The sequence below is a fragment of the Pleurodeles waltl genome, chromosome 11 (assembly GCF_031143425.1).
Source record: "Pleurodeles waltl isolate 20211129_DDA chromosome 11, aPleWal1.hap1.20221129, whole genome shotgun sequence".
Taxonomy (NCBI): Eukaryota; Metazoa; Chordata; class Amphibia; order Caudata; family Salamandridae; genus Pleurodeles; species Pleurodeles waltl.
Window position 1 is genome coordinate 392,794,178 of NC_090450.1, and position 27,508 is coordinate 392,821,685.

Consider the following 27,508-nt stretch of genomic DNA (forward strand, 5'->3'; position numbering starts at 1 on the left):
AAATCCTGAAGTTTTGGCCTCTTCAATGCCATGTAAGGTCCGGTTCACGTCAAAATCTAGATGCCCGTGCCAAAGCAAAGCGCCAGTGAACCCAATGCTTTCTGCCATAGCAACTGAACGCAACAACTGTCAACTCAAGATTTTCACTTTGAGCTACAGTATTGACAGCCCACTGTGATTGCCAATGCAAAATCTCCGGCAACCGTCTGCAACACCCAACAGGATCTTCTTGCTACAGTGAGGACCATCCATAAAGCATGGCCTGCTTTTTGCAGTAGTGATGACTATCTATGTTGCTCTCCCTGCTCCTCATGGCCCCCTCCACCGTGAATGGAACTCATTGTTCTGGACTTTCGAAGGTAACTCTTTCAGCGGGCCTAACCTGGTCTCTGTATCCAGCCTGTTGTTCCATCGCAGACAGCCTGACCTTGTCACTTTCACTGGTCTCACACAATCAGATAACCACAATTGGCATTAAGTGCTTTTAGACACCATACTCACCCTAAGGCCCAAATTTATAAAGGGCCTTGTGCCAACTATCACCACATGAGTGTAATTTTCTTAATGTTAATGTTAATGTGGCGATAGTGTGGAACGCAGAGCCATATTTACAAAGTGGTGCAACGCCACATTTGCGAACAAAAATGGCTCAAATGTAGTGCAAGGTAGCGCCAGGGGCATCTTAAATATGCCCCTCTGACTTTTTACTCATTACAGATCCCTCCCCCATTTAGCCACTGACCCTGTTAATTATTATGACTTTTTCCCTCATATAACAATTGAAAATGCAAATTAAAATACAGTTATTGTTCAGTAGCGTGATCAATAAAATGTTTTATTATCAAATAGCATACAACAAAGTCTCAAACAAACTTTGTTATGTATAAGAATGTGCCCAGTAGCAACTTCACCATTTAAAAAAAATTAAAATTAAAAAAGAAGGGCGAGCAGTGGGAAACGGCTCCCAATAGCAAAAAGGACTTGCCAACTCCACAGCCCCTGTCCAGATAGCCATTCTGAAAGCCACTTTGTGAAGTGATGCACTGCCCTTTGCCCCTGTGGCCCCCCTCCAAAGTTTGCCAATCCAACCATTCCAGCTGCCTCCCTGAAAGGTCCAGAAAGCAGCACAACTGACACTCCATCACTCTGTCTACTCCCAGTACATTTATCTATAATTTGGGCCTGTAGGAAGAGCTGCAGGAGGTTACCCAGAGTACCACAGGATTTCATATTGTAGGTTTTTACACCCACAGGGTTTCCTGTAGCAATACAACTGTCGTACTTCAGCAAGTACGAAGTGTCCAAAACATGAGGGTGAAATAAAAAATGGCTCCCTCCCTTAGAATAGAACTGTTGTAGCAGAGGATCAGCAGGTGTAGCAAGAGAGGGGGGCAGGTTGAAGGAAGGAACTAGAGAGGGAATGAGGAAAGAACATCCATATGCCAACAATATTATTTAACTTTATTGTTCAGCTTTACCCTTCCATGTACCCTCCCCTCTTGCCCATAAGCATTGTTAGGGCCAAGGCAGTAGCCAGAAAATTAAGATGCCCACTATTTGATCTCAGCTCTGATGGCACCAAACAAGCCCAAACCTCCACAGTAGATTTCCATTGCCTCTTTTCCACCCAAGCATTGCTCCATTTATCCTTTCACCCTTCCATAGACTCACGGATATCCATACATTTACTCTGTCATCCATTATTCAGTCTTTCACCATCGATCCATTACCCCATCCACCCTTTCACCCATTCACCATCACAGATCATTTCACTCCTTCAGCCACATAACCTTTCACCCTTTCAATCATACATCATTTCACCCATCCCCCCTTTTACCTATCCTTTTATCCAGCCATGCATCCTTTCACCCATCCATCCTTTCACCCATAATTTTCCCACCACTACACTGTTCCACCCACCCCATCGAAACAGTGATGCATCCCTTAGCTACCCATGCATACTTTCACCCACCCATGCATCTTTTAAACTACCCACCCATCCTTTTACCCACCCACACTTTCATCCACCCATATATCCTTTTTGCATCCATCTTTACACCCATCCTGTCACCACCATGCATCCTTTCACCAATCCTAACACCCACCATTCCTTTCAGGCATCTACCCTTCCACTCAGTCTTTCACCCATCTTTTCTCTTACCCCTACATTATTTCACTCATCCACCCTTTCACCCACCCTTTCACCCATTCCTGCATCCTTTCACTCATTGACACATTCAACCATCCTATTACCTACCCATGCATCCTTTTACCTATCCAACCTTTCACTCACCCATAAATCCTGGCACTTATCTATCCTTTCAGTAACCCATACTTCCTTTCACCCATCCTTACACCCCCAACCATTCACCTATCACTCTTCACCCATCCTTCCAGATCACACATTGTTCCACTCATCCTTCCTTTCACCCATCCTTACACCCACCCATGTATTCTTTCATCCATCCACCCTTTCAGTCATCCTTTCACCCACTCACACATTATTTCACCCATCCATTCACCTATCATTTCACCCATTCCTGCATTCGTTCACCCATAGAAGCAGTCACTCATCCCTTTAACCACACACACATCTTTTAACCCACCATTGCAACCTTTCACCCATTCTTTCACCCATGCACCCTCTCACCCACCCACACATCTTTTCACTCGTTCATCTTTTCACCCATCTTGCTACCACCCACGCATCCTTTCACCCATCCTAACACCCAGCGCTCCTTTCAACTATCCACCTTTTCACCCTGTCTTTCACCCATCTTTTCACCTACCCACTTATCTTTTCACTCATCCACATTTTCAACCATAATTTCACCAACCATGCATCCTTTCACCCACACACAAATCCTTTTACTCATCCACCCTTTCACCCACCCCTTTATTCTTTCACTCATCCACTATTTCACTCACCCATCCTTACACCCACAAGGGCATCCATTATCCCAACCACCCATTTACACATCACCCTTAACCCTTCCTTTCAACCCACACAGCCTTTCACTCATCCCCCCGATCCATCCTTACATCCACCCATAAATTCTTTCTCTCATTGTAGGAGGGTGGCTCTCTATATAGTGTACAAAAAAGATGAGCACTGTGCAGAGACTACAAGCATCCCAACTTTGGCATCCAGAAGTAATTAGCAGACCACCTGATTCTCTGTTTTTGTGGTAGTGTGGGTGAGCAGTTAGGCTTATCTTGGAGATAAGCGTTTGTTGTCAATAAATGTGGACACACACTCAAAAGAATAACTGAAGACCAATTTCCAAAAATACTTCAGCTTTTTAAAAAGAAATTGAGACCAAGATCATCAAAATCTGGTTAGTACTTTTTAAGTTATGATTTTGCAAAGTTTAACGTAAATAGTATTTTCATGCGTAAATACACACCATAAGAATCAATGGGAGAAATCTTTTGAAATGCATATATAATCAGGCAGTGCTCTCACAAGTGTCACATTCTGATTTTAGGTCAAGGTCATTGAGATGTCCTGTGGGATAGTTTGAGAAGTTTGGGTGGTTCCCGGTTCAACCAGGAGCATCGACTGAAAGTCTTGGACCTGGTGCGGAAAGGAGAAGGGGACCACTTGGAAACACACTGCACAGGAGGACTCAAAGGTAAGTCTGGTGGGCCCCCTTGTAGTCTAAATGTTGCAAGAGGTTTGGGACCCCTAGAGTACAGCTGGTTTTCTGATGCAGAGGTGGGGGGTGCACTGCAGATTGGTCAGCCAAGGGTCGTGCATCAAGGAGTCTATGTAGCCTAGTGCAGGTCACTTTAAGGGTGGATTTCAGGTCAGCAAAGCACTCGGGGGGGTTATGTCCTGAAGTCCCTCAAAAGGTGCTTGCTTCTGGTCTTCTGAGAGTCCGGAGTGAACTTTTCTTCTATGTGTCCCTCTTTGGGGGTCCAATACCCCAGGCTACAGCACGTCTCAGCCAATGGAGGTCGCAGTGCCACTAAACTTCACAGACTGTCAGGGTTTGTCCCCCAGGTCTGTTGAGTGAAATTTGGGCAGACTGCTGTGTCTGATTCATTGGCCAGCAGCCGGTCAGTGAACTGCACTTCACTAGTTTCTTGCCTGCAGGATGCAGGGAGTGATACCTTCACTCAGAGAGAGGTTCTTAGTGATTTTCAGAAGGCTAGAGGTCCTCTGGGGTTTCTTAGAGTCTGTCCAATTGGTAGTGGACCTCTCAGTGGTGATTGTTGAGCTCTGCCTGCAGCAGGCATGGTTTGGCACCTTTTTCTTCTTGCTGCAAGACTTCTATTCTTGAGCCTTGGGTCTTCTTTGTCACTGGTCTTCTTGAGTCCATCTAATCTGATCTGCAGGTCTAGGGATGCCCATTTAATACTACATTTAGTGGGCGCTAAGGGGAGTACCTGTTAGTGGCAATAGGCCACCTACCTGAGGCTGGCTACACCCACTATGTGACCACACCTGTCAGAAGAGGTCACATCTGTAACCCTGATTGGCTATTTGCCAGCCATCCAAGATAGAGGAAAATGAAATGGAGTGGTCACCTCGCCTGCCACACCTGGCCTCCGACTACGTTTTCCCACCAGTTTTCCCACTCAAAGTGGGGGGAAACCTATTGGGCTGCCATCTGTTGCTAGCAGCTGGGTCAGAGGTCAGATTTAAAAGAGGGTTAAGCCCTTTGAAGCTGACCCCTGGGTCTGAGTGCCTGCCTGGAGGAAGAGGTGTAACACCTCCACCCAGGAAAGGCTCTGTGTTCTGGCTCCTAAATCCAGATTGGTGTCTGGTGGTGGCAGGCTGGTAAAAACCAGTCAGCAAACATGCCAGGGCTGTTAGGATTTGTAGGGGGCACCGCTAAGGTGCCCTCTGGGTACATGTTATAATAAATACACCACTGGCATCAGTGTGGGAACTCGTAATGACCAGTGCCCAGAAAATGTATTTGCTATGGCTTCACTGTACATTTACTATGTCTTAAGGTTTTGTAAAGATACAGTAGGGCCACATTTGCTCATGCAAACTTATGTCCTCACATGCATTATAGTGCACACTGCCTTTGGGCTGTAAAGCCTGCCAGAGGGGTGACTTACATATAGTGCATGCAGTGTTAGTGGGCAGGGCACTTGTGGTGAGTGCCATGTTGAGTTTACAATTTTTAAATAAACCTTGTCATGCACTTGCAATGGCAGTCTACATGAGACCGTTGTGGGGCCTCTCAGAGTGGCATGATTGGTGCTGCAGCTCTAGGGGGGCTTCTTCAGTACCCAGGTGCTAGGTAACAGCTGTACTATTTACTAAGGACTTACAAGGGTGACTGAAGTGCCAATACATAGTACAGTTTTGAGGAATGAGATTGGCCTTGGGAATCTGTTTAGCAGGGACCCATGGCACTTACCGTTTGAAACCACATCATCTTCCAGGCAAAAAATGGGGGGATACAATGTAAAAACAGGACCTTTATGACACCCATCCATCTTTTTACCCAACAACACGTTCTGTCACCCATACACACTTTCACTCATCCACCCACTCCCTCACCCATCTTTACAACCATCCATCTTTTCCACCACTGACACATCTTGTCACCCATCCACACTTTCACCCATTCCTTCACCCATCTCTTCACCCCTCATTTCCCCCATCCACTCTTTCACCCATCCATTTACCCACCCACACATTATTTCATCCATGCATTCACTCATCATTTCAACCACCCCTGTATTTTTTCACCCATTGAAGCAATCACCCATTCCTTTAACCACCCACACACCCTTTCACCCATCCAGGCATCCCTTCATCCGTGCACCCATCCTTTCACTTATCTACCTTTTCACTCACTTATACATCCTTTCACCCATCCACTATCTCAGCCATCCTGTCACCACCCATACATCCTTTCACCCATCCTATCTCCCATCCATCCTTTCAGCCACCCACACCGTCACCCAGTCTTTCACACATCTTTTCACCTACCCACACATTCTATCACTCACCCACCTTTTCACCCATATTTTCACTCATTCTATCATCCTATCATCCACTGTCCCATTCACCCATCCTTACACCCACCCACACATCCTTTCAACTATTTACACATTCTTTTACTAATCCACCCTTTCACACACCCATGCATCCGTTCACCCAGCCATACTTTCATTCACCCATGCATCCTTTCACCCGTTCGTACACCCACCCACACATTCCTTTATCCAACCACCCACTCACCCTTCACCTATCCTTCCAACTCACACATTCTTCCACCCTTTCACTCATCCTTACACCCACCCATGCATTGGTTCACTCATCCACCCGTTCACCCACAAATACATCCTGTCACCCATCCACACTTTCACCCATCAATTCAACCAAAAACCCACCCACCCCTTCACCCATCTTTTCAGCCATCCACACTTTCACCCACCCTTTCTTTTAACTTGTAATTCTTTTTTTCCTTTTCCATCAGCCCACCTTCTATCATGGTTAATTATGAGCTTTCGTCTACTTCACAGAAGGAAGAGGCCCATAAAGAACTCCACCTCTGCTGTAGCTGTTAAAGTAGGGCTTCACAGCCGCCCTGGTTAGAATAACTAGCAGCACAGCGGTCAATAAAGCTAAAATAGATTATTCCTTTAACTGAGCACTGTCTCCTAGTGGAAACATGTATTCACTGCAATGACCTATGTTTATCTGTTAGATCAAAGTTTACAGACCTCAGCTGGAACAGTCAACCCTTAACCCTCCGCAGGGTTAAACATTGAACAGTATTGTGATGATAGCAATAAACATCTTTTATCACTGCCTAGAAACTGATTCGTCAGTGATCGTGTTCTACGATGAGACCCATATTTAGAATACTGTCAGTAGCTGCGATTAATACTTTGGAAAAAATGCGTCTGTTGGACTTCTCTTGATTATATAGATTGGATAACATGGCGCAATCATGAGAAACATACTTCTTTTTGTGTAAAAGACTGCTTTGATGTGTCTGCTCCAAATTTATACTCCTGGCATAGCGCCTCATAGTCTAAAAAATGGCAAAAATCACAAAAACAAAACAAAATCTAACCCCTAAGCATCCTTAAAACTGTCCTCTCTGTGCGCATATTGGCCCCACACACTAGTCCAATACTCTTCATGCCCTTAACTAAATGCTGTCCATTTAACAGTCATTAACCGTGAATCTACCACGGAGGGCCTACTGCTTGCTTTCTTTGCTTCTGTTATCTTCTTAGCACCTATCCTTGACAGAATATATGCTGTCACACCCCCTCCCCCCCCCAAAGCTTTATTGGATCAGTGCCAGACTTTGATAATAATGTTAACAAGTTTGGGTCTATAGAAGGCCATGAAGTGATATTTGGAGGTAAAGAAGCTGTAGGTAATTCTGAATTTAGTTTAGCACTGGTTTGTTTTTTTATTTGTCCAAATCTAAAAGTAATCTACTGGTAATATATTCTCTCAATATATCAATAGGAAGCCATTCTGTAAAACTGGGATGTTTAATTAATTTGGGTTCGAACTTTGGTTAGGTTCCCTGAACCCAACACTACTTTGAAATTAAAATTTCCAAATTGACAAGAAGAAGATAATATGTGTTTCTTCTCTTTAGTACTGACCCAGAAATCTGAATCATCTTTATCATTATCATTACCAGTATCAGGACAAAAATTGTCATCATCTGTATCGTGAATATCATGAATTATAATTTGTAGATTTTTTTTTTACTGATATATGTTGAATTCTTCTCCTTTAAATGAGGCCTGAGAGGCGCATCACCCTCATCCATATGTGAGGAGCTCTCGCCAACCAATTGTGCATCTTTAGCTATTTTTAAGAGGCAAAAAGAAATAAAATACAAATGTACTACAACCATCAGCACCAGAGCATGATCCTTTTTTCGTTGCAAGTGAAACAAGCAGTCAATAGATTTCACCTATGCAAGATCTATTGTCTTTGTCAATGTTTTTTTTTGCACAGCAGCACATGGCTGGACGTAAAGAAAATAAGAGCACTATGATGTGGTGAATGCTGGCCGCATCGTAGAACTTTTCTGTACTTTAAGCCACGTTGCACAGCAGCCCGTGCATGCTGTGCAGCATGTCTAAAAACATTGTCAAACCAGAAGATGTTGCATAGGCGAAACCTTTTGGCTTTGCCAATGCATGTTCTTTGTTTCTATTATCTTTTGTGAACAAAATCAGGCAACAGGTTCACAATACGAAATTGAATCGAAAGTTGGCCCAGCGTTTACACTGGGCAATAAGGAAATAAAAAAAAAGCCAATAGCTTTCGCTAACAGCACATACACACTGTAGGCAAAACCTAAAACTCTCTGCAAAGGCAATATTCGTATTTGACAAGAACTTCGTGTAAAACCCTCTATAGCACACCATTTTTTCTGGCACTAATAGCTAGCCAGGGACATCTTGGCCCGTATTTATACTTTTTGACGCTAAACTGCGCTAACGCAGTTTAGCGTCAAAAAATTTTGCGCCGGCTAACGCCATTCTGAAGCACCATGCGGGCGCCGTATTTATTGAATGGCGTTAGCCGGCGCAAGCAGACCGGCGCTGCCTGGTGTGCGTGGAAAAAAACCACGTACACCAGGCAGCGCCGGCGTAGGGAAAAATGACGTTAGGGCGTCTTAAAAATGGCGCAAGTCAGGTTGACGCTAAAAAATCGTCTTAACCCGATTTGCGCCATTTTAAACGACACCCAGACGCCATTTACATGACTCTTGTCTTAGTAAAGACAGGAGTCATGCCCCCTTGCCCAATGGCCATGCCCAGGGGGCATTGTGGCATGTAGGGGGGCACAAATCAGGCCCCCCTATGCCAAAAAAAATATATAAAAAAAAAAAATGTATACTTACCTGAACTTACCTGAATGTCCCTGGGATGGGTCCCTCCATCCTTGGGTGTCCTCCTGGGGTGGGCAAGGGTGGCAGGGGGGGTCCCTGGGGGCAGGGGAGGGCACCTGTGGGCTCATTTTGAGCCCACAGGCCCCTTAACGCCTACCCTGACCCAGGCGTTAAAAAGTGGCGCAAATGCAGGGTTTTTTGACCCGACCACTCCCGGGCGTGATTTTTGCCCGGGAGTATAAATACCACGCATTTGCGTCGCCGTCATTTTTTTAGACGGGAACGCCTTCCTTGCATCTCATTAACGCAAGGAAGGCGTTCACGCAAAAAAATGACGCTATTTGCCCATACTTTGGCGCTAGACGCGTCTAACGCCAAAGTATAAATATGGCGTTAGTTTTGCGCCGAATTTGCGTCGAAAAAAACGACGCTAATTCGGCGCAAACGGAGTATAAATATGCCCCCTTATCTCTTTGTAAAAGTTTGCATACGCTCTTCAATCTCATCAACTAAACACCCCACGGGCATTCTTAAAAAGTGCTCCACAATATGTTCTTTCTTTCCTACGGCATAGGAAACACCCTGCCCTTTTTCATAATTTCCAGAGTTCAAGGAGCTGTTGCACCGTCCTCAAATATCCCCTCCAGTGCCAAAGGTTCATCAATCCACATAATTATTAGCTTGATCACGTATCATAGCCAAATGACCATCTCCCCCACAATAAACACCGGCCCCATTAGCTCATGGCACCCTTATAAATAATAAATAGCTTCAATAACGCAACATCTAAATTACTGACCTTGTGAAAAACAATAAATACCCTCAACCAAGGTAGCTGCAACCTTCTAATTATCTCGAAACTCTTTCCCTCGTTTCCATTGCTAATTAAACTCTATGTGCTCATGAACCTAGTCCCAAACTAACAGCATTCTTTCTCTACTTTCACACTGCAGCGTGTCTTCTTCTTCTCCCTCACATTCAACCAACCACTTCAGCCTCATCAAATTAATTGCAACATATCACTCTTGAAAGGGCATAAACAACTATAGTGCAGCAAAATGCTACTCTAGTTTCTCTTTTTCTCCAGGTATCTGGCCACCGCCTAATCCTTGGTCTTGTGTCTGCCCTTAACTTGCATCTCTTGTACAGCTGTTTTTGCCTCTCCACCTAAATCCTTTTCATCCACACTTCCATCATCATCACTGCTCTTGTCCTCCCTCGTCAATCTCTTGCTTCTGTAATTCACCATGCTTGTTTAATATCACCCTTGTCCTCCACGTTTTCCATATATGTAGGAGGCTGGACTGGCTTGTAGTGAGTACCAAGGGGTACTTGCACCTTGCACCAGGCCCAGTTATCCCTTATTAGTGTATAGGGTGTCTAGCAGCTTAGGCTGATAGATAATGGTAGCTTAGCAGAGCAGCTTAGGCTGAACTAGGAGACGTGTGAAGCTACTACAGTACCACTTAGTGTCATATGCACAATATCATAAGAAAACACAATACACAGTTATACTAAAAATAAAGGTACTTTATTTTTATGACAATATGCCAAAGTATCTTAGAGTGTACCCTCAGTGTGAGGATAGGAAATATACACAAGATATATATACACAATAGCAAAATATATGCAGTATAGTCTTAGAAAACAGTGCAAACAATGTATAGTTACAATAGGATGCAATGGGGAAACATAGGGATAGGGGCAACACAAACCATATACTCCAAAAGTGGAATGCGAACCACGAATGGACCCCAAACCTATGTGACCTTGTAGAGGGTCGCTGGGACTATTAGAAAATAGTGAGAGTTAGAAAAATAACCCTCCCCAAGACCCTGAAAAGTGAGTGCAAAGTGCACTAAAGTTCCCCTAAGGACAAAGAAGTCGTGTTAGAGGAATAATGCAGGAAAGACACAAACCAGCAATGCAACAACTGTGGATTTCCAATCTAGGATACCTGTGGAACAAGGGGACCAAGTCCAAAAGTCACAAGCAAGTCGGAGATGGGCAGATGCCCAGGAAATGCCAGCTGCGGGTGCAAAGAAGCTTCGACTGGACAGAAGAAGCTGAGGTTTCTGCAGGAACGAAAAGGGCTAGAGACTTCCCCTTTGGTGGACGGATCCCGCTCGCCTTGGAGAGTCGTGCAGAAGTGTTTTCCCGCCGGAAGGATGCCAACAAGCCTTGCTAGTTGCAAATTGTGCGTTTGGCGTATTTGGACGCTGCCGGGGCCCAGGAGGGACCAGGAGGTCGCAAATTGGACCTGAAGAGAGAAGGGACGTCGAGCAAGACAAAGAGCCCTCACTGAAGCAGGTAGCACCCAAAAAAGTGCCAGAAACAGGCACTACAAGGATGCGTGAAACGGTGCTCGCCAAAGTTGCACAAAGGAGTCCCACGTCGCCGGAGACCAACTTAGAAAGTCGTGCAATGCAGGTTAGAGTGCCGTGGACCCAGGCTTGGCTGTGCACAAAGGATTTCCGCCGGAAGTGCACAGGGGCCGGAGTAGCTGCAAAGTCGCGGTTCCCAGCAATGCAGCCCAGCGAGGTGAGGCAAGGACTTACCTCCACCAAACTTGGGCTGAAGAGTCACTGGACTGTGGGGGTCACTTGGACAGAGTCGCTGGATTCGAGGGACCTCGCTCGTCGTTCTGAGAGGAGACCCAAGGGACCGGTAATGCAGCTTTTTGGTGCCTGCGGTTGCAGGGGGAAGATTCCGTTGACCCACGGGAGATTTCTTCGGAGCTTCTGGTGCAGAGAGGAGGCAGGCTACCCCCACAGCATGCACAAGCAGGAAAACAGTCGAGAAGGCGGCAGGATCAGCGTTACAGAGTTGCAGTAGTCGTCTTTGCTACTATGTTGCAGGTTTGCAGGCTTCCAGCGCGGTCAGCAGTCGTTTCCTTATCAGAAGGTGAAGAGAGAGATGCAGAGGAACTCGGATGAGCTCTTGCATTCGTTATCTAAAGTTTCCCCAGAGACAGAGACCCTAAATAGCCAGAAAAGAGGGTTTGGCTACCTAGGAGAGAGGATAGGCTACTAACACCTGAAGGAGCCTATCAGCAGGAGTCTCTGACGTCACCTGGTGGCACTGGCCACTCAGAGCAGTCCAGTGTGCCAGCAGCACCTCTGTTTCCAAGATGGCAGAGGTCTGGAGCACACTGGAGGAGCTCTGGACACCTCCCAGGGGAGGTGCAGGTCAGGGGAGTGGTCACTCCCCTTTCCTTTGTCCAGTTTCGCGCCAGAGCAGGGGCTAAGGGGTCCCTGAACCGGTGTAGACTGGCTTATGCAGAATTGGGCACATCTGTGCCCAACAAAGCATTTCCAGAGGCTGGGGGAGGCTACTCCTCCCCTGCCTTCACACCATTTTCCAAAGGGAGAGGGTGTCACACCCTCTCTCAGAGGAAGTTCTTTGTTCTGCCATCCTGGGCCAGGCCTGGCTGGACCCCAGGAGGGCAGCTGCCTGTCAGAGGGGTTGGCAGCAGCAGCAGCTGCAGTGAAACCCCAGGAAGGGCAGTTTGGCAGTACCAGGGTCTGTGCTACAGACCACTGGGATCATGGGATTGTGCCAACTATGCCAGGATGACATAGAGGGGGCAATTCCATGATCATAGACATGTTACATGGCCATATTCGGAGTTACCATTGTGAAGCTACATATAGGTAGTGACCTATATGTAGTGCACGCGTGTAATGGTGTCCCCGCACTCACAAAGTTCAGGGAATTGGCTCTGAACAATGTGGGGGCACCTTGGCTAGTGCCAGGGTGCCCTCACACTAAGTAACTTTGCACCTAACCTTTACCAGGTAAAGGTTAGACATATAGGTGACTTATAAGTTACTTAAGTGCAGTGTAAAATGGCTGTGAAATAACGTGGACGTTATTTCACTCAGGCTGCAGTGGCAGGCCTGTGTAAGAATTGTCAGAGCTCCCTATGGGTGGCAAAAGAAATGCTGCAGCCCATAGGGATCTCCTGGAACCCCAATACCCTGGGTACCTCAGTACCATATACTAGGGAATTATAAGGGTGTTCCAGTAAGCCAATGTAAATTGGTAAAAATGGTCACTAGCCTGTCAGTGACCATTTGGAAAGAAATGAGAGAGCATAACCACTGAGGTTCTGGTTAGCAGAGCCTCAGTGAGACAGTTAGGCACCACACAGGGAACACATACATGCACACCTATGAGCACTGGGGCCCTGTGTGACAGGGTCCCAGTGACACATACATATAGGCCACAACCTTATGAGCACTGGGGTCCTGACTAGCAGGGGCCCAGTGACACATAACAAACATAGTGAAAACATAGTGTTTTCACTATGAGCACTGGGGCCTAGCCATCAGGATCCCAGTGAGACAGTGAAAACAGTGACAAACATCCTGACATACACTCACAAACAGGCCAAAAGTGGGGGTAACAAGGCTAGAAAGAGGCTACTTTCTCACACAACCCCCCCCCCAAACGAAGGACAATAAGGCTAACCTTGGCCAGTTGAGACTTTATTGTCTAAGTGGTGATAAGTAGAGAGTAGCTCTGCAATAGACTGGTTACTCCCTTTATCATCCACTATATGGTTACTTCCCTGTGGGGATGTAACCCACCCTGTTTGAAGTTTTTTAGCTAAGCAACAATGTGAAGATGTATTTTCAGAGTTTCTATCAGTAAGTTTTAGTTTAGAGCAGTGGGAATTGTCCACTGAACCTATTTGTAGTGATGGAAATGCCAGACAGGGATGCTGTCTCAGAAAAGCCATAGCTGGGCAAAAACTTTGTCCATATGGCTGGAAGAGAGAACAGGGATGCTGTTTCTCTTGAGTTGGAGCAGGGCAGGGATGCTGTCCTATGAGCTCCACACTAGGGCAGGGATGCTGTCCTAAGTGTTGTGAGGCAGTGCAGGGTTTCTGCACTAAAGTTTCTCTGGGAGGGTTGGAGGGATGCTCCATGTTAACTAAAATGGTGCTCTTTTTCTCACCAATGTTAGTTATCCCACAGAGAGGTACTTCCACCTCAGGGAGTACAGTTTTGCCAACTGATGATTCCTTTGGAACAGGTGCCACCCCAGGAGAGGTTTCTCCCACCACAGGAATGGTATCCTGAATGGTAGGGTGGTTAGGGGATACTGTGATACCCTTTTTACCTGTTGATGGAGAGGGTTCCTGAGTTTTCAGGCCTTCTCTCCTTTGCTTTTTCATTTCAGTAGAAATGAGAGGGAACAATTCCTCAGGGATGCCCAGCATGGCTGCATGGGCATAAAACTCTACATCAGCCCAACCTGAGGCCTCTAGGTCATTACCTAAGAGACAGTCTACAGGTAAGCTAGGTGATACCACCACCTGCTTAGGGCCAGTAACTCCACCCCAACTAAACCGAATTATAGCTAAGGGAAGAAACTTAGTGGAGTTATGGACATCAATAATCTTATACTGTTGTCCAATGATGTGTTGATCAGGGTGCACTAGGTTTTCAGTCACCAAAGTGAAACTGGCACCTGTGTCCCTGTAGGCCAAGGCCTCAACACCATTTATTGAAACTGTCTGCCTGTACTTATCCATTGTAAGGGGACAAGCAGCTAGTGTGGCAAGGCCAATGCCACTAGGTGTGACAGAAACTGTCTTGGGACTGACTACCCCAGTTTCTACTATGGACCCATAAGTGAACCCAACTACACCCTTTGCTTGACTGTTGCCAGCAGTCCCACCACTAGCACCACTACTGCTAGGGGCACTAGAGCTTGATGTATTAGTGGTGGTAGGCTCAGGGGGTTTACCTGGACAGGACTTATCCCCTGGCCTATGGCCTCTATTTTTACACACAAAGCACCAAGGCTTTTTAATGTGTGCAGGTTGGGAAGAAGAGGGAGAATTTGTTTTATCCCCACCCTCTGAAGAGTGTTTAAGATTTGAAGTGGGATCTTTGGTTTTACCCTTATCCCCATGCTTATCTTGAGATTTTTCACCATCTTTCTTCTTATTGCCATCTTTGTCACCCCCTGTATGAACTTTTCTGTTCACCCTTGTTCTGACCCATTTGTCTGCCTTCTTTCCCAATTCTTGGGGAGAGGTCAGATCAGAGTCTACCAGGTACTGGTGCAACAAATCAGACACACAATTATTAAGTATATGCTCTCTCAGGATTGTGTTATACAGGCTTTCATAATCAGTAACTTTACTGCCATGTAACCACCCCTCCAAGGCCTTCACTGAATGGTCAATAAAATCAACCCAGTCTTGTGAAGACTCCTTTTTGGTCTCTCTGAACTTTATCCTGTACTGTTCAGTGGTTAAGCCATAACCATCCAGGAGTGCATTCTTAAGAACTTGGAAATTATTAGCATCATTTTCTTTCACAGTAAGGAGCCTATCCCTACCTTTTCCACTAAATGATAGCCATAGGATAGCAGCCCACTGCCTTTGAGGGACATCCTGTACAACACAGGCCCTCTCAAGTGCAGCAAACCACTTGTTAATGTCATCCCCCTCCTTATAAGGGGGAACTATCTTGTGCAGATTCCTGGAATCATGCTCTTTTGCAGGATGACTATGGGGAATACTGCTGCTGCCACCATGGGTATCTAAACCCAACTTCTGTCTTTCCTTCTCTAATTCAAAAGACTGTCTATCCAAATCCAGCTGTTGCTTTTTAAGCTTCAGTCTGGTTTGTTCCACCCTCAACTTATTGAGTTCCCTCTCTAACATTCTGTCATCAGGGTTGGTGGGAGGGACATTTCTAGAAACAGAGCTATGATGGGAATGAACAGAAGGAGACCTGTCCCTTACAGAATCCACCCTAACAGCTTGGTTTACAGAAACATTACTACCAGTATAGTGAGAATAAATGCTTTTGCTATGATGTGAGACAACACTATTTATTTGGTGTGGCTCATCATCATTACCATCTATGCTAGATTGTCTAGTAATGGGCAGGCTAGGAAGTTTCTTTCCTGAATCTTTTCCTGGGGGAGTCCCTGAATCAGATTGGGAACTATTAGGTACTTTTTCAACAGATGGGGCACCTATGGCCTTATCCTGTTCTCTAAGCATGTTAAGTAACAGTTCCAAGGAAGGATTCTTCCCTACACTCAAACCTCTCTCTATACAGAGACTCCTTGCTCTTTTCCAGCTAAGGTTGTCATATGCAAGTTTGGACAGATCAACACTTTGGCCTGTGCCAGACATGTTTAGAGAGAGTTAAAGTGATAGAAAAAGAGAAAAAAGTTTTCAGAACTTTTTGGAAAGACAGAAAAAAACTTTTTAAACTTTTAAGAACTTTTTGAAAGTTTAGAGGTACTTTTCAGCACTTAGAAAAGAGTGAAAAGAGGAAATGCAAAACTTTTTGGCTATGTGTATATACACTGACCTTGTTTTGTATATTTTTCTCTTATGAAAAGTACAATGACAAGAGTGGTAAGTAGTCTCAAGCACTTATCCCACCACTGCACAACCAATGTAGGAGGCTGGACTGGCTTGTAGTGAGTACCAAGGGGTACTTGCACCTTGCACCAGGCCCAGTTATCCCTTATTAGTGTATAGGGTGTCTAGCAGCTTAGGCTGATAGATAATGGTAGCTTAGCAGAGCAGCTTAGGCTGAACTAGGAGACGTGTGAAGCTACTACAGTACCACTTAGTGTCATATGCACAATATCATAAGAAAACACAATACACAGTTATACTAAAAATAAAGGTACTTTATTTTTATGACAATATGCCAAAGTATCTTAGAGTGTACCCTCAGTGAGAGGATAGGAAATATACACAAGATATATATACACAATAGCAAAAAATATGCAGTATAGTCTTAGAAAACAGTGCAAACAATGTATAGTTACAATAGGATGCAATGGGGAAACATAGGGATAGGGGCAACACAAACCATATACTCCAAAAGTGGAATGCGAACCACGAATGGACCCCAAACCTATGTGACCTTGTAGAGGGTCGCTGGGACTATTAGAAAATAGTGAGAGTTAGAAAAATAACCCTCCCCAAGACCCTGAAAAGTGAGTGCAAAGTGCACTAAAGTTCCCCTAAGGACAAAGAAGTCGTGTTAGAGGAATAATGCAGGAAAGACACAAACCAGCAATGCAACAACTGTGGATTTCCAATCTAGGATACCTGTGGAACAAGGGGACCAAGTCCAAAAGTCACAAGCAAGTCGGAGATGGGCAGATGCCCAGGAAATGCCAGCTGCGGGTGCAAAGAAGCTTCGACTGGACAGAAGAAGCTGAGGTTTCTGCAGGAACGAAAAGGGCTAGAGACTTCCCCTTTGGTGGACGGATCCCGCTCGCCTTGGAGAGTCGTGCAGAAGTGTTTTCCCGCCGGAAGGATGCCAACAAGCCTTGCTAGTTGCAAATTGTGCGTTTGGCGTATTTGGACGCTGCCGGGGCCCAGGAGGGACCAGGAGGTCGCAAATTGGACCTGAAGAGAGAAGGGACGTCGAGCAAGACAAAAAGCCCTCACTGAAGCAGGTAGCACCCAAAAAAGTGCCAGAAACAGGCACTACAAGGATGCGTGAAACGGTGCTCGCCAAAGTTGCACAAAGGAGTCCCACGTCGCCGGAGACCAACTTAGAAAGTCGTGCAATGCAGGTTAGAGTGCCGTGGACCCAGGCTTGGCTGTGCACAAAGGATTTCCGCCGGAAGTGCACAGGGGCCGGAGTAGCTGCAAAGTCGCGGTTCCCAGCAATGCAGCCCAGCGAGGTGAGGCAAGGACTTACCTCCACCAAACTTGGGCTGAAGAGTCACTGGACTGTGGGGGTCACTTGGACAGAGTCGCTGGATTCGAGGGACCTCGCTCGTCGTTCTGAGAGGAGACCCAAGGGACCGGTAATGCAGCTTTTTGGTGCCTGCGGTTGCAGGGGGAAGATTCCGTTGACCCACGGGAGATTTCTTCGGAGCTTCTGGTGCAGAGAGGAGGCAGGCTACCCCCACAGCATGCACAAGCAGGAAAACAGTCGAGAAGGCGGCAGGATCAGCGTTACAGAGTTGCAGTAGTCGTCTTTGCTACTATGTTGCAGGTTTGCAGGCTTCCAGCGCGGTCAGCAGTCGTTTCCTTATCAGAAGGTGAAGAGAGAGATGCAGAGGAACTCGGATGAGCTCTTGCATTCGTTATCTAAAGTTTCCCCAGAGACAGAGACCCTAAATAGCCAGAAAAGAGGGTTTGGCTACCTAGGAGAGAGGATAGGCTACTAACACCTGAAGGAGCCTATCAGCAGGAGTCTCTGACGTCACCTGGTGGCACTGGCCACTCAGAGCAGTCCAGTGTGCCAGCAGCACCTCTGTTTCCAAGATGGCAGAGGTCTGGAGCACACTGGAGGAGCTCTGGACACCTCCCAGGGGAGGTGCAGGTCAGGGGAGTGGTCACTCCCCTTTCCTTTGTCCAGTTTCGCGCCAGAGCAGGGGCTAAGGGGTCCCTGAACCGGTGTAGACTGGCTTATGCAGAATTGGGCACATCTGTGCCCAACAAAGCATTTCCAGAGGCTGGGGGAGGCTACTCCTCCCCTGCCTTCACACCATTTTCCAAAGGGAGAGGGTGTCACACCCTCTCTCAGAGGAAGTTCTTTGTTCTGCCATCCTGGGCCAGGCCTGGCTGGACCCCAGGAGGGCAGCTGCCTGTCAGAGGGGTTGGCAGCAGCAGCAGCTGCAGTGAAACCCCAGGAAGGGCAGTTTGGCAGTACCAGGGTCTGTGCTACAGACCACTGGGATCATGGGATTGTGCCAACTATGCCAGGATGACATAGAGGGGGCAATTCCATGATCATAGACATGTTACATGGCCATATTCGGAGTTACCATTGTGAAGCTACATATAGGTAGTGACCTATATGTAGTGCACGCGTGTAATGGTGTCCCCGCACTCACAAAGTTCAGGGAATTGGCTCTGAACAATGTGGGGGCACCTTGGCTAGTGCCAGGGTGCCCTCACACTAAGTAACTTTGCACCTAACCTTTACCAGGTAAAGGTTAGACATATAGGTGACTTATAAGTTACTTAAGTGCAGTGTAAAATGGCTGTGAAATAACGTGGACGTTATTTCACTCAGGCTGCAGTGGCAGGCCTGTGTAAGAATTGTCAGAGCTCCCTATGGGTGGCAAAAGAAATGCTGCAGCCCATAGGGATCTCCTGGAACCCCAATACCCTGGGTACCTCAGTACCATATACTAGGGAATTATAAGGGTGTTCCAGTAAGCCAATGTAAATTGGTAAAAATGGTCACTAGCCTGTCAGTGACCATTTGGAAAGAAATGAGAGAGCATAACCACTGAGGTTCTGGTTAGCAGAGCCTCAGTGAGACAGTTAGGCACCACACAGGGAACACATACATGCACACCTATGAGCACTGGGGCCCTGTGTGACAGGGTCCCAGTGACACATACATATAGGCCACAACCTTATGAGCACTGGGGTCCTGACTAGCAGGGGCCCAGTGACACATAACAAACATAGTGAAAACATAGTGTTTTCACTATGAGCACTGGGGCCTAGCCATCAGGATCCCAGTGAGACAGTGAAAACAGTGACAAACATCCTGACATACACTCACAAACAGGCCAAAAGTGGGGGTAACAAGGCTAGAAAGAGGCTACTTTCTCACACAACCCCCCCCCCAAACGAAGGACAATAAGGCTAACCTTGGCCAGTTGAGACTTTATTGTCTAAGTGGTGATAAGTAGAGAGTAGCTCTGCAATAGACTGGTTACTCCCTTTATCATCCACTATATGGTTACTTCCCTGTGGGGATGTAACCCACCCTGTTTGAAGTTTTTTAGCTAAGCAACAATGTGAAGATGTATTTTCAGAGTTTCTATCAGTAAGTTTTAGTTTAGAGCAGTGGGAATTGTCCACTGAACCTATTTGTAGTGATGGAAATGCCAGACAGGGATGCTGTCTCAGAAAAGCCATAGCTGGGCAAAAACTTTGTCCATATGGCTGGAAGAGAGAACAGGGATGCTGTTTCTCTTGAGTTGGAGCAGGGCAGGGATGCTGTCCTATGAGCTCCACACTAGGGCAGGGATGCTGTCCTAAGTGTTGTGAGGCAGTGCAGGGTTTCTGCACTAAAGTTTCTCTGGGAGGGTTGGAGGGATGCTCCATGTTAACTAAAATGGTGCTCTTTTTCTCACCAATGTTAGTTATCCCACAGAGAGGTACTTCCACCTCAGGGAGTACAGTTTTGCCAACTGATGATTCCTTTGGAACAGGTGCCACCCCAGGAGAGGTTTCTCCCACCACAGGAATGGTATCCTGAATGGTAGGGTGGTTAGGGGATACTGTGATACCCTTTTTACCTGTTGATGGAGAGGGTTCCTGAGTTTTCAGGCCTTCTCTCCTTTGCTTTTTCATTTCAGTAGAAATGAGAGGGAACAATTCCTCAGGGATGCCCAGCATGGCTGCATGGGCATAAAACTCTACATCAGCCCAACCTGAGGCCTCTAGGTCATTACCTAAGAGACAGTCTACAGGTAAGCTAGGTGATACCACCACCTGCTTAGGGCCAGTAACTCCACCCCAACTAAACCGAATTATAGCTAAGGGAAGAAACTTAGTGGAGTTATGGACATCAATAATCTTATACTGTTGTCCAATGATGTGTTGATCAGGGTGCACTAGGTTTTCAGTCACCAAAGTGAAACTGGCACCTGTGTCCCTGTAGGCCAAGGCCTCAACACCATTTATTGAAACTGTCTGCCTGTACTTATCCATTGTAAGGGGACAAGCAGCTAGTGTGGCAAGGCCAATGCCACTAGGTGTGACAGAAACTGTCTTGGGACTGACTACCCCAGTTTCTACTATGGACCCATAAGTGAACCCAACTACACCCTTTGCTTGACTGTTGCCAGCAGTCCCACCACTAGCACCACTACTGCTAGGGGCACTAGAGCTTGATGTATTAGTGGTGGTAGGCTCAGGGGGTTTACCTGGACAGGACTTATCCCCTGGCCTATGGCCTCTATTTTTACACACAAAGCACCAAGGCTTTTTAATGTGTGCAGGTTGGGAAGAAGAGGGAGAATTTGTTTTATCCCCACCCTCTGAAGAGTGTTTAAGATTTGAAGTGGGATCTTTGGTTTTACCCTTATCCCCATGCTTATCTTGAGATTTTTCACCATCTTTCTTCTTATTGCCATCTTTGTCACCCCCTGTATGAACTTTTCTGTTCACCCTTGTTCTGACCCATTTGTCTGCCTTCTTTCCCAATTCTTGGGGAGAGGTCAGATCAGAGTCTACCAGGTACTGGTGCAACAAATCAGACACACAATTATTAAGTATATGCTCTCTCAGGATTGTGTTATACAGGCTTTCATAATCAGTAACTTTACTGCCATGTAACCACCCCTCCAAGGCCTTCACTGAATGGTCAATAAAATCAACCCAGTCTTGTGAAGACTCCTTTTTGGTCTCTCTGAACTTTATCCTGTACTGTTCAGTGGTTAAGCCATAACCATCCAGGAGTGCATTCTTAAGAACTTGGAAATTATTAGCATCATTTTCTTTCACAGTAAGGAGCCTATCCCTACCTTTTCCACTAAATGATAGCCATAGGATAGCAGCCCACTGCCTTTGAGGGACATCCTGTACAACACAGGCCCTCTCAAGTGCAGCAAACCACTTGTTAATGTCATCCCCCTCCTTATAAGGGGGAACTATCTTGTGCAGATTCCTGGAATCATGCTCTTTTGCAGGATGACTATGGGGAATACTGCTGCTGCCACCATGGGTATCTAAACCCAACTTCTGTCTTTCCTTCTCTAATTCAAAAGACTGTCTATCCAAATCCAGCTGTTGCTTTTTAAGCTTCAGTCTGGTTTGTTCCACCCTCAACTTATTGAGTTCCCTCTCTAACATTCTGTCATCAGGGTTGGTGGGAGGGACATTTCTAGAAACAGAGCTATGATGGGAATGAACAGAAGGAGACCTGTCCCTTACAGAATCCACCCTAACAGCTTGGTTTACAGAAACATTACTACCAGTATAGTGAGAATAAATGCTTTTGCTATGATGTGAGACAACACTATTTATTTGGTGTGGCTCATCATCATTACCATCTATGCTAGATTGTCTAGTAATGGGCAGGCTAGGAAGTTTCTTTCCTGAATCTTTTCCTGGGGGAGTCCCTGAATCAGATTGGGAACTATTAGGTACTTTTTCAACAGATGGGGCACCTATGGCCTTATCCTGTTCTCTAAGCATGTTAAGTAACAGTTCCAAGGAAGGATTCTTCCCTACACTCAAACCTCTCTCTATACAGAGACTCCTTGCTCTTTTCCAGCTAAGGTTGTCATATGCAAGTTTGGACAGATCAACACTTTGGCCTGTGCCAGACATGTTTAGAGAGAGTTAAAGTGATAGAAAAAGAGAAAAAAGTTTTCAGAACTTTTTGGAAAGACAGAAAAAAACTTTTTAAACTTTTAAGAACTTTTTGAAAGTTTAGAGGTACTTTTCAGCACTTAGAAAAGAGTGAAAAGAGGAAATGCAAAACTTTTTGGCTATGTGTATATACACTGACCTTGTTTTGTATATTTTTCTCTTATGAAAAGTACAATGACAAGAGTGGTAAGTAGTCTCAAGCACTTATCCCACCACTGCACAACCAATGTAGGAGGCTGGACTGGCTTGTAGTGAGTACCAAGGGGTACTTGCACCTTGCACCAGGCCCAGTTATCCCTTATTAGTGTATAGGGTGTCTAGCAGCTTAGGCTGATAGATAATGGTAGCTTAGCAGAGCAGCTTAGGCTGAACTAGGAGACGTGTGAAGCTACTACAGTACCACTTAGTGTCATATGCACAATATCATAAGAAAACACAATACACAGTTATACTAAAAATAAAGGTACTTTATTTTTATGACAATATGCCAAAGTATCTTAGAGTGTACCCTCAGTGAGAGGATAGGAAATATACACAAGATATATATACACAATAGCAAAAAATATGCAGTATAGTCTTAGAAAACAGTGCAAACAATGTATAGTTACAATAGGATGCAATGGGGAAACATAGGGATAGGGGCAACACAAACCATATACTCCAAAAGTGGAATGCGAACCACGAATGGACCCCAAACCTATGTGACCTTGTAGAGGGTCGCTGGGACTATTAGAAAATAGTGAGAGTTAGAAAAATAACCCTCCCCAAGACCCTGAAAAGTGAGTGCAAAGTGCACTAAAGTTCCCCTAAGGACAAAGAAGTCGTGTTAGAGGAATAATGCAGGAAAGACACAAACCAGCAATGCAACAACTGTGGATTTCCAATCTAGGATACCTGTGGAACAAGGGGACCAAGTCCAAAAGTCACAAGCAAGTCGGAGATGGGCAGATGCCCAGGAAATGCCAGCTGCGGGTGCAAAGAAGCTTCGACTGGACAGAAGAAGCTGAGGTTTCTGCAGGAACGAAAAGGGCTAGAGACTTCCCCTTTGGTGGACGGATCCCGCTCGCCTTGGAGAGTCGTGCAGAAGTGTTTTCCCGCCGGAAGGATGCCAACAAGCCTTGCTAGTTGCAAATTGTGCGTTTGGCGTATTTGGACGCTGCCGGGGCCCAGGAGGGACCAGGAGGTCGCAAATTGGACCTGAAGAGAGAAGGGACGTCGAGCAAGACAAAAAGCCCTCACTGAAGCAGGTAGCACCCAAAAAAGTGCCAGAAACAGGCACTACAAGGATGCGTGAAACGGTGCTCGCCAAAGTTGCACAAAGGAGTCCCACGTCGCCGGAGACCAACTTAGAAAGTCGTGCAATGCAGGTTAGAGTGCCGTGGACCCAGGCTTGGCTGTGCACAAAGGATTTCCGCCGGAAGTGCACAGGGGCCGGAGTAGCTGCAAAGTCGCGGTTCCCAGCAATGCAGCCCAGCGAGGTGAGGCAAGGACTTACCTCCACCAAACTTGGGCTGAAGAGTCACTGGACTGTGGGGGTCACTTGGACAGAGTCGCTGGATTCGAGGGACCTCGCTCGTCGTTCTGAGAGGAGACCCAAGGGACCGGTAATGCAGCTTTTTGGTGCCTGCGGTTGCAGGGGGAAGATTCCGTTGACCCACGGGAGATTTCTTCGGAGCTTCTGGTGCAGAGAGGAGGCAGGCTACCCCCACAGCATGCACAAGCAGGAAAACAGTCGAGAAGGCGGCAGGATCAGCGTTACAGAGTTGCAGTAGTCGTCTTTGCTACTATGTTGCAGGTTTGCAGGCTTCCAGCGCGGTCAGCAGTCGTTTCCTTATCAGAAGGTGAAGAGAGAGATGCAGAGGAACTCGGATGAGCTCTTGCATTCGTTATCTAAAGTTTCCCCAGAGACAGAGACCCTAAATAGCCAGAAAAGAGGGTTTGGCTACCTAGGAGAGAGGATAGGCTACTAACACCTGAAGGAGCCTATCAGCAGGAGTCTCTGACGTCACCTGGTGGCACTGGCCACTCAGAGCAGTCCAGTGTGCCAGCAGCACCTCTGTTTCCAAGATGGCAGAGGTCTGGAGCACACTGGAGGAGCTCTGGACACCTCCCAGGGGAGGTGCAGGTCAGGGGAGTGGTCACTCCCCTTTCCTTTGTCCAGTTTCGCGCCAGAGCAGGGGCTAAGGGGTCCCTGAACCGGTGTAGACTGGCTTATGCAGAATTGGGCACATCTGTGCCCAACAAAGCATTTCCAGAGGCTGGGGGAGGCTACTCCTCCCCTGCCTTCACACCATTTTCCAAAGGGAGAGGGTGTCACACCCTCTCTCAGAGGAAGTTCTTTGTTCTGCCATCCTGGGCCAGGCCTGGCTGGACCCCAGGAGGGCAGCTGCCTGTCTGAGGGGTTGGCAGCAGCAGCAGCTGCAGTGAAACCCCAGGAAGGGCAGTTTGGCAGTACCAGGGTCTGTGCTACAGACCACTGGGATCATGGGATTGTGCCAACTATGCCAGGATGACATAGAGGGGGCAATTCCATGATCATAGACATGTTACATGGCCATATTCGGAGTTACCATTGTGAAGCTACATATAGGTAGTGACCTATATGTAGTGCACGCGTGTAATGGTGTCCCCGCACTCACAAAGTTCAGGGAATTGGCTCTGAACAATGTGGGGGCACCTTGGCTAGTGCCAGGGTGCCCTCACACTAAGTAACTTTGCACCTAACCTTTACCAGGTAAAGGTTAGACATATAGGTGACTTATAAGTTACTTAAGTGCAGTGTAAAATGGCTGTGAAATAACGTGGACGTTATTTCACTCAGGCTGCAGTGGCAGGCCTGTGTAAGAATTGTCAGAGCTCCCTATGGGTGGCAAAAGAAATGCTGCAGCCCATAGGGATCTCCTGGAACCCCAATACCCTGGGTACCTCAGTACCATATACTAGGGAATTATAAGGGTGTTCCAGTAAGCCAATGTAAATTGGTAAAAATGGTCACTAGCCTGTCAGTGACCATTTGGAAAGAAATGAGAGAGCATAACCACTGAGGTTCTGGTTAGCAGAGCCTCAGTGAGACAGTTAGGCACCACACAGGGAACACATACATGCACACCTATGAGCACTGGGGCCCTGTGTGACAGGGTCCCAGTGACACATACATATAGGCCACAACCTTATGAGCACTGGGGTCCTGACTAGCAGGGGCCCAGTGACACATAACAAACATAGTGAAAACATAGTGTTTTCACTATGAGCACTGGGGCCTAGCCATCAGGATCCCAGTGAGACAGTGAAAACAGTGACAAACATCCTGACATACACTCACAAACAGGCCAAAAGTGGGGGTAACAAGGCTAGAAAGAGGCTACTTTCTCACACAACCCCCCCCCCAAACGAAGGACAATAAGGCTAACCTTGGCCAGTTGAGACTTTATTGTCTAAGTGGTGATAAGTAGAGAGTAGCTCTGCAATAGACTGGTTACTCCCTTTATCATCCACTATATGGTTACTTCCCTGTGGGGATGTAACCCACCCTGTTTGAAGTTTTTTAGCTAAGCAACAATGTGAAGATGTATTTTCAGAGTTTCTATCAGTAAGTTTTAGTTTAGAGCAGTGGGAATTGTCCACTGAACCTATTTGTAGTGATGGAAATGCCAGACAGGGATGCTGTCTCAGAAAAGCCATAGCTGGGCAAAAACTTTGTCCATATGGCTGGAAGAGAGAACAGGGATGCTGTTTCTCTTGAGTTGGAGCAGGGCAGGGATGCTGTCCTATGAGCTCCACACTAGGGCAGGGATGCTGTCCTAAGTGTTGTGAGGCAGTGCAGGGTTTCTGCACTAAAGTTTCTCTGGGAGGGTTGGAGGGATGCTCCATGTTAACTAAAATGGTGCTCTTTTTCTCACCAATGTTAGTTATCCCACAGAGAGGTACTTCCACCTCAGGGAGTACAGTTTTGCCAACTGATGATTCCTTTGGAACAGGTGCCACCCCAGGAGAGGTTTCTCCCACCACAGGAATGGTATCCTGAATGGTAGGGTGGTTAGGGGATACTGTGATACCCTTTTTACCTGTTGATGGAGAGGGTTCCTGAGTTTTCAGGCCTTCTCTCCTTTGCTTTTTCATTTCAGTAGAAATGAGAGGGAACAATTCCTCAGGGATGCCCAGCATGGCTGCATGGGCATAAAACTCTACATCAGCCCAACCTGAGGCCTCTAGGTCATTACCTAAGAGACAGTCTACAGGTAAGCTAGGTGATACCACCACCTGCTTAGGGCCAGTAACTCCACCCCAACTAAACCGAATTATAGCTAAGGGAAGAAACTTAGTGGAGTTATGGACATCAATAATCTTATACTGTTGTCCAATGATGTGTTGATCAGGGTGCACTAGGTTTTCAGTCACCAAAGTGAAACTGGCACCTGTGTCCCTGTAGGCCAAGGCCTCAACACCATTTATTGAAACTGTCTGCCTGTACTTATCCATTGTAAGGGGACAAGCAGCTAGTGTGGCAAGGCCAATGCCACTAGGTGTGACAGAAACTGTCTTGGGACTGACTACCCCAGTTTCTACTATGGACCCATAAGTGAACCCAACTACACCCTTTGCTTGACTGTTGCCAGCAGTCCCACCACTAGCACCACTACTGCTAGGGGCACTAGAGCTTGATGTATTAGTGGTGGTAGGCTCAGGGGGTTTACCTGGACAGGACTTATCCCCTGGCCTATGGCCTCTATTTTTACACACAAAGCACCAAGGCTTTTTAATGTGTGCAGGTTGGGAAGAAGAGGGAGAATTTGTTTTATCCCCACCCTCTGAAGAGTGTTTAAGATTTGAAGTGGGATCTTTGGTTTTACCCTTATCCCCATGCTTATCTTGAGATTTTTCACCATCTTTCTTCTTATTGCCATCTTTGTCACCCCCTGTATGAACTTTTCTGTTCACCCTTGTTCTGACCCATTTGTCTGCCTTCTTTCCCAATTCTTGGGGAGAGGTCAGATCAGAGTCTACCAGGTACTGGTGCAACAAATCAGACACACAATTATTAAGTATATGCTCTCTCAGGATTGTGTTATACAGGCTTTCATAATCAGTAACTTTACTGCCATGTAACCACCCCTCCAAGGCCTTCACTGAATGGTCAATAAAATCAACCCAGTCTTGTGAAGACTCCTTTTTGGTCTCTCTGAACTTTATCCTGTACTGTTCAGTGGTTAAGCCATAACCATCCAGGAGTGCATTCTTAAGAACTTGGAAATTATTAGCATCATTTTCTTTCACAGTAAGGAGCCTATCCCTACCTTTTCCACTAAATGAT